The sequence below is a fragment of the Onychostoma macrolepis genome, chromosome 04 (genome assembly GCF_012432095.1).
Source record: "Onychostoma macrolepis isolate SWU-2019 chromosome 04, ASM1243209v1, whole genome shotgun sequence".
NCBI lineage: Eukaryota > Metazoa > Chordata > Actinopteri > Cypriniformes > Cyprinidae > Onychostoma > Onychostoma macrolepis.
Window position 1 is genome coordinate 26,485,610 of NC_081158.1, and position 11,936 is coordinate 26,497,545.

General features: G+C 33.2%; 1 protein-coding gene across 12 annotated transcripts in view; it reads right to left on the reverse strand.

Annotated features, from left to right (window-relative positions):
- The window catches only part of nrcama (neuronal cell adhesion molecule a), a 59,842-nt gene extending 50,272 nt beyond the window's left edge, over positions 1–9,570 (reverse strand). For 11 of the 12 annotated variants that reach the window (XM_058773294.1, XM_058773299.1, XM_058773291.1 and 8 more), the window contains exon 1: positions 9,432–9,570. The gene's annotated coding sequence lies outside the window, so the exon portion shown is untranslated. The remainder of the gene's footprint in view (positions 1–9,431) is intronic. The other variant, XM_058773288.1, reaches the window with a different exon arrangement.
- Between the last annotated feature and the right edge of the window lie 2,366 nt (positions 9,571–11,936).

Below are 11,936 nucleotides of genomic sequence, written 5' to 3' on the forward strand. Positions count from 1 at the left end.
TCATAAATCAAGAGCAATGCAGTGCATTGTGCAACAGCCCTGACATGCCTTCACATCAGTTTCATGGACACAGATGCATGAACCAGATAAACAGATGCAATTGTCCCTCTAACTGTTATGAATATTGAATTATCTCTTAATGATCTAAAAGGTTAAAAAAAAAGGTGTAACTTTTGAAATTTGAAGATTTAACTTGACATGCATCCTGAAAACATCAATTTGGTGTAAGAAACCTTTATAATTAAATAAATAATGTTATTTATTTATTATAAAAATAAAATGATGATAGATAACTAGCTTTTCACCTCTTCATACTCAAGGAAATATATAAAAACAGTAGTGCTGGGCAACAATTAATCGCGATTAATCGCATCCAAAATAAAAGTTTTTGTGCACATAACAGTATATGTGTGTGTACTGTGTATTATGTATATATATATATATACACACATATGCATGTACATGTTCAAGAAAAATATGTTATGTTTATATATTAAATATATTTAATATAAATTATGTGAATATAAATATATAAATACATGTAAATATTTTCAATACATATATATTGAATATGTGTGTTTTTATACATAATAAATATATAGTACACACAAAATCTAAAAGTAAATGCAAATAGTAACGACAGAAATACTTTAACACTTACCCTCTTTAGGGACAAATATTGCATCAAACGACTGCTTCACCATATTCCAACGAAAGACAAAAACTTGTGTTATTAAAAAAAAAGAAAAAGAAAGAAAAGAAAGCATGAAAGCTAAATAAACAAACAGTTGAGTGTTGACTTTTGCTCTGATGGTCTAGAGCCCTTGAAGGTCGTATGCATAACAGATTACAGGCTTGGCATGTGAAGTAGGAAGTGAAGTACTATTCAAACTGAAAACAAACCAAGTCAAAGACTCAATTTAGCAACTTCAGGGATTCAGGATGTAAACTAGCTGCCTGCTCTAGCACATATTATACCTGACTAATGAATTAAAAACAATATGTAGCTGCCAGACTAAATTAGTAGAATAAACTGTATTAAATTATTCAGTGTTTATGCCACAAGCATTGAACTGCCATATTATAATCCAGAGTCATCTACATGGCCAGAGGTCTCATTCTACCTCTTTTTTATCACTCTCTCTCTCCATTTAACATAATTTCATAATCTGAGCTCAGTGGAAAATACACCCCCAACGATGAATCAGCCCCCTGGAAACCCATAGAACTGGCTCTATATATGAACAGACAAACTACATGAAACAGCATTCACAATCTATTATGATGCATGTGAATCCAAAAAACAAAATACTTAATGAGCAAAAAAAAAATAAGAAGGACGGACTTGATTTAATCCATTGGAAATGTAATGGATCATGAAAAGTGTAAATTTTGTTTTGCTGATATGGCTATTTAACCAATATTAAAATTACTGTATTAAATACATGGAAAATCTTTAGAAAGACTGCATAAAGAGCTATTTGGTTGATATTAACATTTTTTAACATGGTAAGGATGTGAATCCTTTGCTATAGGGGTGTTATAAAGCCCTGCACTTTCCTATATTGATTTGTGATGCTCAAATCTGAGCACTGAGGTCAAATCTAATCCTGAGGTCAATCTGTATACTGCCGATCTACTGCCTTTGACACAATCACGGCACGCAATGTTACTAAATCAATCCTTAAATCCTAAATCTACCTTGTATAAAAGGTCTTTAAGCACAATGCATTAATTTACCAAATAAAGACATAACACAACATTTTGGAAGGATTCGTAAACATTTGTATGCTTCACAAGATGCTCATAAACATATTTGGACCCTATTACCCATATTGTCATGACAAAAACAAGCCAAAGAGTTTTGTTACAGTCTGGAGTCAAGTGAAAAAGTTAGTCATATTGTACGTAGGAGGGCCCACATGCCCGAATGTTTTCAATATTTATACCTCATAAATCATATGTCAGGAGTGACACTGTTATTCAATATAACTGTACTGCATTGATCGCCCACACAGCGGTGAGTTTGGTCAATTCAAGTCTCTCTTTCTCTCAGCAAGTCTCCAGTCTTTCACCGCTCTATTCAATCGTCCATTCTGTTCATCACAGTCAGACTGAACACTCGCCAGACCCTGTCAATCTGAATTCAGAGGGAGCTCATAAAACACAATGTGTGCAAGGAACTGTCATTGTTTATAGACTATAAAGTGCATTTAATTTGGGGATATAAAATAAAAAGCAGTTTAGTTTAGTTTAAAAACATTTTCTCAACATTTCTGAATTCACAGTCCCATTAATAAGGCTTTATTAGCCCTTTATCATGAGATTATTGTCATTAATATTATTTAAATATCTATATGTAATTAATTATTTAAATATTAAATAAAATTATTGAAAATAAATATTTAAAGACAGCTCTTTACTTTAGTTTACTTTACTTTACTTTACTTTACATTTTACTTTACCCTGGATGGAAATGTTACTAAATTTGAACAATGTAATAGTCTGATGTGTTTCTATTTTTTATTTCTATCATACTTATTTTTTACTTTTAACTCTGTATCCTTTTCTGTGTAAAGTGCTTTCAGAAGTAACTTTCAATGTCTCTATAAAATAAAGTTTTTTATTATTATTATAGTCATACTGTACATTGTGTTTCATCTTTAAATGTAAAAATAAAGAGGCACATGACTCCAGTAGCATATTTTTAGAAATCTGTGCTAAAAAAAATGTTGGGATTTCCCTAAACTGATATCATTTTAAGAGTTAAAGAGGAAGAGAGAGACAGAGAGAGGAAAAAAGATCCGTTTAAGGTGTCTGTATCAGTTTCAGAGGTTGTGAATGCGAATGAGGACAGACAGATGAAAATCAGTGAGAGTGATTTAAGAGTTATTTAAGAAAGAAAAATATATTTTCTTGCCATAAAGATCTGAATTATTACAGACAAATCTGCATACTGGCTCACATGAGCAGAAATCATTCAGAATCTATTAATATATGATACTAAATCCTCAAAAAAAACAAAAAAACAAGACTGTATCAGACAATATCTGACACATGATGCCAGTAATTTAAACTACTTGTATTTTCTTAGTGATTGTTGGTGGTTTGGTTTTCTGCAAAGAAAGTGGGGCAAAACTGTAGATACAAAAGAAAATGTTTTTAAAGGCTTGTTTTTATAAGATACAAATCATTCAGATTTCAAACCTAGTATTGCACCACTGAAAAAGCCAAATTGAATCTAACCATTTCCAGAACTGCTAATATCAGTGCACTTAAATAACTGACAGGAAATAATCTAATCTTTTATTTGATATAACTCACGTGAATGACTTTTCACAGTTGACAAGATATGAAGCTCAAAACATCATTAAAGTCTACAGAAGTCTGTCTGGAGTGAGTCTCAGGCGTACAAGGGAGTTTGAGGTCTTTAAAGCAGGAAGTTGGATTACTTTAGGCCTCCATTGTGATTCACAGACATGCTACAGACAGAAAGCAGCTGCCAAGGCTTTTTGGAGAACTTTTAAAGGCAAAAACATGCTTGTGACTCACATTAGATCAACATTACACCCTCATTAAAGCATACAGGAGTGTTTGGAGTGTGTTTGGAACAAGGGAGGATACAGGGTTCACGAAAGAGGCCAGGAGGACAAGAACAGAAACCTGTCCCGCAGGAGCGAAATTTCACAGGGCTTGTGGGCGCCATGACCTCTGAGTTATTTACACCGAGTCATAAAGTCAACACACATCTCTCTAAAGCAGCAAGCAGGCCACAGACCACAGCTCTCAAATACCCATAAATCAGCAGGGTTAAAGCACAATGATTCTACGCCAATTTAAATATTTCACATTTCTCCGTGGTTAGGTTGGTCGGACGTTAGACATTTTGCAACTAAACGCACGTTCTTGAGATGACACTGATATGTTGATGCAAAACACAAAGAAGCAGTGTCTGAAAAAGTTTGTTACTTCCTACTGAAGTTGATAATATGACAACCACAACTTCAAAATATTTACACTTTATAGTTACATTTATATTATTACCGGTAGTTACATTATATATACACACTACCGGTAAAAAGTTTGGAATAATTAAGATTTGTTTCCCTAATATTTTTGAAAGAAGTCACCTTGCTCACTGAGGCTGCGTTTATTTGAATAAAAATACAGTAAAAATAGTAATATTGTGAAAATAATGGTTTTGTATTTTAATATATATTGTGAAATATTATTACAATTTCAAATAATGGTTTTGTCTTTTAATATATATTAAAATGTAATTTATTCCTGTGACAGCAAAACTGAATTTTCACCAGCCATTAATTCAGTTTTAGTGTCGCATGATCTTTTAGAAATCATTATAATATGCTGAAATAATTTTTTAATAATAAAAAAAAAAACTGAAATTGTTTTTATTGAACAGTTAAAAAAAATTATATATGAAAGATGATAATATGACAACTGGAGGTGGAAAAACATATACTTCAAAAGTTTTTTATGAAAAAAAAAAAAAAAATCACTAGGTCTATGCAGATTCCTACTCCTTATGATTACTACCATAAAAACAAATAATTACATCTATTATGAAGAATGATATTAATGAGACATGTATAGTTTAATTGCCAACCGGTACAGACCACTGAGACCCATGGGAAAATAAAAAGAGGTGATCATAAAAGATAATTTTCTTCTTTAGAATGAATGAGTGAGTGCACAATTGACTGAAACCTCAGTATATAAAATACACTTCATCATAACTGGACCTGAAAACCATCACAGGACTAAAATTCAATTTAATTCAATAGTTTTTTCCAATAACTATGTTATGTAAGGAGGCACTCTCTTGGATCAGAAGAGGACAGGGCACTAACCTCATCCAGAAAAAATGACCAGCTTCTGCTTTCAATCACTAAATTAGCAGATGACAGGGCTTCCATCCATAGCCAGGCACAGAGAATAGTGCCTCATCCAATCACTGGACTGAAAAGAGCACATTAGTTCTCATGATATAAGTGGGGTAATTGTTACTCAACTTGCTGTCCAATTCATATGGTTGCAATTTTCTAGCAATTCATAAATTTAAAGCATAATTTCTAAGCAGATATGCCTTTTTACCCCATAATGCACTTGGGCTGAACTCACTGTGTCCTCTATATCAGTTTCCATAATGGTTAAACATAAAAGATAACATTCCTTTTCCATAAACAGTCCTACACTTGAACCTCAAAAGCAGCACATTTCCTCCTCAGCAAGGGCTTTTATTTGTGGTTAGTGCTGAAGACCGAGAACTGAAAGAGGACAAACAAGCTAAAATAACCAGTTGAAACTGAACAAAAGATGTATTATCTTAACCTTATTAGAGAAATAAAACATAGTATTTACAGAAATATAGGCCAAATGTAAACATTTATCCAATGCATTTTGCAGTCCTGCATTTTTCTCAGCTTGTACGTCATAAATCAAGCCAGACAGGTGGAGCTGAAAAAGCTGATATTTTAAGAAGCACAACATACAGTACTCTATATAGGAGGCAAACGCATGCCACTTATTTCTTGAAGTTTTCATCACCCAAATTACCAGGCTTTATAATGTAATTCAATTAGAAGCATGCAGGCTTGTGCATCGACTAAAATGGCACACATTTATCATACAGCAATGAAATAAATCACTTCTACTAAGAGAAACGAGTCAGTATATAAGTAGTCCTTCATGTAATATTGCTGATCACAGCTTTTTTAGCCAAACCAACAACTCTGAAGGAGCAAAATCAGTTACAGAATCCAATAATTATGCCTTCTAGCTAACATATTTAATAAATAATATTATTCATGCATCTCATCAATTAGTTGGCGAACTTACGCAGCCAAATCCAATCATTTCAATTTCATTATTTTTTTTTTTTGAAGTAGTAAATAAAACAAAGATTACTGGAGTATGTTCCACAAGAAAATACTATTTCAGTCTTGTAAAAAAAAGAAAAAAGAATATTGATGTACATTTTACAATAAAATACTGTTTTACGTTTTTCTACTTCAAATATTTTAAGATTAATTTTGCTAATTGTAATTTTTTTTTAATTGTTTGTGAAATTTGCTAGCCTTTTCTGAGTGACAATTTTTTTTCAATCAATCAATTTTTTCAGTGTTATTAAAAAAAATCATCTGTCAAATTATTATCTGTCAAATCTACAAGCAAACTTTGACTGATCCTATCAATGTTTGCCCTCAAAAGTTTGCCAAATTTTACTCATCTGACCACACCTTAACAACACAATCCACCAGCTGATTGGTTGAAAGAAAGAGGCCCGATCACATGATGGCGTGAACATCTATGGTCCATCTTCAGACATGTTTGACCTTAATCTCCACTAATCATTTATCAACCACGACAAGAGAAAATAGCTCAGAGTCAGCTTATTCTTTTTGATGAATAACAAGCATGTTAAAACATAGCAACAGAGACATTTCATACAATCTGTAATCCCAATGATATGCTATATCATCATGTAGGATTGATATGAAAGGAAACAGAACACCTGTTGCATTTACCCTGGCAATTCCGGTCACAAAAACTATTGTTACACTGAGTTCACGGCCCTTAAATCAAGCTTAGAATTTATGATGCATTAAAATCAGGACACAAGGCACATGTGGCATATTTGCAGAGCAATTAAGGGCATGCAAATGTCTAGCCTGCCATGCCGATGGCAGCTGGTGCAATGTGTCTATGTAAATATCCAGCATCTGAACTTACTGAGTCACAAACAAACAATCCAAATCCAGCAAAAGCTATTTATGTCTTTCCTTGTGATCCTCTCTGTGCATTATTGTCCAGTCAGTCCATACCAGATGGTGAAAAGTGCATGGCTAGAAGGCAAAGGTTCATGATGAAGCACAGCTGGCTTAGTGGCATGTACCTGGTGCCTGTTGTGCTTCATCAGCGTTGCTATAAATTCCCATCCAAGAACCCCCAAAAAAGCATTTGATGTGGTTCCACCTGGACTCTGTTCAGAATACAATTTCATGGAGCATAATTTTGATATAAACAGGTTTAAAATGCAGCAACCAAACAAAGAAAAAGGCATAAATTAAGGAACTTAATAAATAAAGAGAATAAAATTTAACAAAATCTGTAAAAATCCACCAATTTCCCATCTACTTCCAAAGAAGATGCATTTGATGGAACAGTGACAAAGGTATTATATTAAAAGTATATTTTTGCAATGAAACAATGAATTGTACCAAAACAATTTCAGAGCTAGTAAAGAATTCTAATCAAATTAAATGTAAAATAAATAAATAAAAAGTAAAATAATTAAAAAATAAATTATCAAATATAAAATAAAATAAAAAATATTTACACCCATATATAAAGAACCTGTCCAATGCTCCACAAACGGTTTTCTGTTCCTGACTCTCAACTGCATTACACGAGCAATCACTCTCACACAGACTAATTTCTGTCATTACTGCCCAGTGCAAACGCTAATTAAAAATTGCTATGAAAAGCTAAATGGGAAACTATATTCTCATCTCACTAAGGGACTTGTGGCTTTGCAGCACACAAAGTAACAGCTGTTATGCACACGTGCATAATAATATCCCATTGCCTGGGACATGAAAGCAAATGTCCCATATTTTCCCATTCATTAATCATCATTCAGTTGTGTCGATGTTAGTGCCTGCAGGTCACCTATGAAGCCATCAGAGTATTTAAAATCCATGAAAAATTACAATTAGTGCAAAGCTCAAACCATCCAATAAATTCTCCTACTAAACTGCACTGTGTGAACCTGAAAATGAAATAGCACTAGTGTCGACCTTCAATAACAGCAAAAGCAAAGAGTCCACAAAAAATAACTGCAATAAAATGTGTCAATTAGACAGTGTCCTGAAGAGTTATTTTAAAATAACTCTCTAAATAGCATTCTAGATAAATCACGTTTGACATACAACAGCCTGTAATCGTTTAAACAGACCACATCCTGGCATTTTTGGCATAATGCTGCATGCATTGTACAGTAAATTACACCTGAAGTCAATTAAAACACTGACCAATGGAGTTGCTCTGTGGTTTCATCACTTGACAGAAAATAACAATTGTAGCCTTTTGCATTCTCTGTTTGTGGGTTTATAATATTTCAGTCTTTCATCATGCCTGATATTTTACACATAATAAATTACTCTATTATTTTCAGTCTTTTTACAGCATGAAGTAAATATTCTCATTTAATTTTCTCAAAATCGTAATTGAATACATGTGTCAAGCTCAACAATTTAATTCAACCCTGCTACCCTCGATATTATAAGATATATATATATATATATATATATATATATGTGTGTGTGTGTGTGTGTGTGTGTGTGTGTGTGTGTGCATGAAATATATATAAAATTTATGAGAAATATGCCATAAATATCCTGACAAGTTGATCATCCAACAAATGGGTCCTACTATTCAACAATTTATCATAAATTTGACATCCTCTTCCTGCCATAGTTTGTTTATTTATGTATTATTAAAACATTATAACCTATTTTAGATGTTCATTTAATGTAAAACTGAAAAAAGCAAAAACAAAAAAAAAACAAAAGAGGGTATAAACTGCATTTAGACAGGTCCCACATTTTGGTAACAGGTTTGCAAAAGTTATGAACACCAAAGAAAAAAAAACAGAAAACAGACAAGTTTAAATAATAGCCTTTTCAGTTGACAACATTGAGGCTGACAATTTTCCTTTCACAATTTGCTAAAATAAAAACAAAAGGGTAAAATAACAAATACGTAGGCTACCTTTTTAAGAGTTTAGGCCCCATTTGCACCCTAAAGTGACATTACTTTATAACATAATTTTCACAAAGAGACAAAGACCATAAAGAAAGATGCAGTAATGAAAGAGCCTTGTTCCCGTTGTCTTTTGTGGGGTAACGTTATCCTATGACTATAAAAGGATGTTTTTTTTGTCTTCGTGCCATGACAGCAGGTCCATCTGGTTCTCAACTGAAAATGAATAAATACCCAAATCAAATATTTACATTTCGGAAATGCGCCATAATGAGCAAATATTGAGGATGATGCCTGGGAATGACGGGAACACCTGCTGGTGTGACCGAGCAAGATTTCAATTAAACATAGACTTTCATGACGGACCGTTTATCGACACGACGCACAATGAAAGCTGAATTTTAAACGGCGTTCAGATTAAACGGACACGTTGTGTGATATTTCAAAGAAACGCATCCTTTGTGATCCCTGCCATATATCGCCGTGAAAATCCGCATCATCATTGGTTGCCATGGGAGAAGCACGACTGGATGCTCCTCATCGACTCAAAAAACTGCACCTACTGCGCATTCTCCTCAGCAAAAGCGTCTCGCCACAAACATGGAGAGAATAACGCTGCGTTCAAGATAATGAAACGTAAAACTCACCGATTCCAGTGATGAATCCTCGACCTGTCCGGTTTCATGGGACTGGTGTACGTTTAGTGTGTTGTTTGTCGGCGCGCGCCGCAGCTTCTCTTCTCTTCTCTTTCTCCTGCTGCTGTCAAACGCGCAGCGCCTTCCCGCGCACGCTCAGTGCAGGCGCAGCTGCAGCTTCACTCACACACACAAACACGTAAAAAGCACTACTGTACTCTTATCATTCAAAGAACACGTTTTGTATACTTCCAACGTAAAAAGAATTATGGCTCAAAAGTTGTTTTTGTTCAATTTAGGCTACTTGGTTTTGAAAGAAAGGCGTATTCTTATTTACTTAAGGGGATAGTTTACCCCAAAACGAATTTTTTCCAAACATGTAGGCCATAAGTTTCTTTCTTCTACAGCCTACAACACAAAATATGTTTTGAAGAGCGATAGAAACCAAACTGGTTGCCACTGACTTCCATAGTAGGCTATTTTCATTTTGGGGTGAACATGCCTTTTAAATTCATCCATTCATAATTTGTAACCCTGGACCACAAAACCAGTCATAAGGCTCAATTTTTCGAAACTGAGATTTACACATCATCTGAAAGCTGAATAAATAAACTTTCCATTCATGTATGGGTTGTTAGGACAATATTTGGCTGAGATACAACTAGCCTGAATATCTGGAATCTGAGGGTGAAAAAAAAAATCTAAATATTGAAAAAATTGCTTTTAAAGCTGTCCAAATGAAGACAATGCATATTACTAATAATAAATTAAGTTTTAATATATTTATGGTATAATTTACAAAATATCTTCATGGGACATGATCTTTAGGCTACTTAATATCCTAATGATTTTTGGCATAAAAGAAAAATGTAATCATTTAATCCATACGATGTATTTTTTGGCTATTGCTGCAAATATGCTCGTGCTACTTAAGATTGGTTTTGTGGTCCAGGATCACATTTGTTTTTACTAATTATTTATCAACATTTTTAACTGCTTAAATTAAAAAATATAATAATAATAATACTAAAATATAAAAAGCAACATAGTTTCCATAATATTTAATTATATAATTTTAAACATAAAATAAAATAAATAAAATATATGTAATATGTAAATATATGTAATTTATATATATATATATATATGTAATAAAAATTATATACTATAATAAAAAAATAAAATAATATATTCTGTGTGTATACATATAATTTTAATACATATTACACACATTAGAATGGCAAATGAGCACATCAGAATGATTAAAGGATTTTGTAACAGTGTTTTCTTTGTAGACTGTATATAATTTCTGCTCAAATTGGGGTTTTGACATCACAGGTGTGATGCATAAAAATGCATAAAATAGACAAATAGATCAAACAGCAATGTACTGTTCTTATGTATCTTTTGATCAATTAAATGTTACATTGGTAAACAGAAGCATCATTAAAAAAACAGTGTCGTAGTAAATTTTTAAATGGATACAATATCAGTAACACACACACACACACACACACACACACACAATGAGTTATCGTTGTTACAAATGTCATTATAAGCATTAAAAGTAGTCATGGAAGAAAACCAGTCCAACTTAAATCTGCAATTTCCATTCTACACAATTATCTAAATTACTTTGCCAAAGCCATATTTAGGCATGTGTTTGTGCAGATGGGTAGCGTTGCCCCCATCTGATTTATGGCGGTGGTTTGGCAGTGCAAGTGAAAATGAGCATGTTAGTCTTCCCACTGTACAACGTCATGTCTGATACCCAGCCACGTCTTCTCAAATTGTGAATAGATGTTTCCACTTACTGTGCCTGAAACCGTGATTGTTCTCAAGGGTCCTGAATGTCATGGGACATCTGTACTATCAGGGATATAAGGACTACAAGGCACAACAGATGGAGAAAAAAACATACAATAGAGTAGCATGTAGTGAGAGTGAAAATAAAAGATATGGAAACTAAAGTCTAACCAGTTTCAAAACTTTCAAGAGTATTTTTAAACAAGCAAGTCTGCACTGATCGGCTACTTCAAGTGTACTCTCAATACAATTGTAGCTCACGTCTCTCTGAGCTAATGCAGACTGGCTTTGTTTATACGTCCCACTTCCTAAATTGGTTTGCAAACGGCTTTGAAGACATATATCATTCAGAAATAATCCATACAGTATGTATCAGAGCCAACCGGTAGTCTGGTTGTTTGCTTATATGTTCTTTTTCCAACGGGGGAATTTTTCTGGGGTGCGGATATGTAGATAAATATTAACCGAACAAATTAAAAATACAGAAGGATTCATTTTTAAATATTTACTGACAATTATGCTCTCAAATGATACCCTACCCTTTGTATAAAAAAAAAGGTCTGGGTAGATTACGTACAAAATATAATCTGTTACTGATGACAGATTACATGAAGAAAATTGAAGACAGTAATGTATTCTAAGTTATTTATTTTAGGTAGTGTATTCAGACTACTTTTTAGATTACTTAGCTTATTTTAAACCTACCATTGC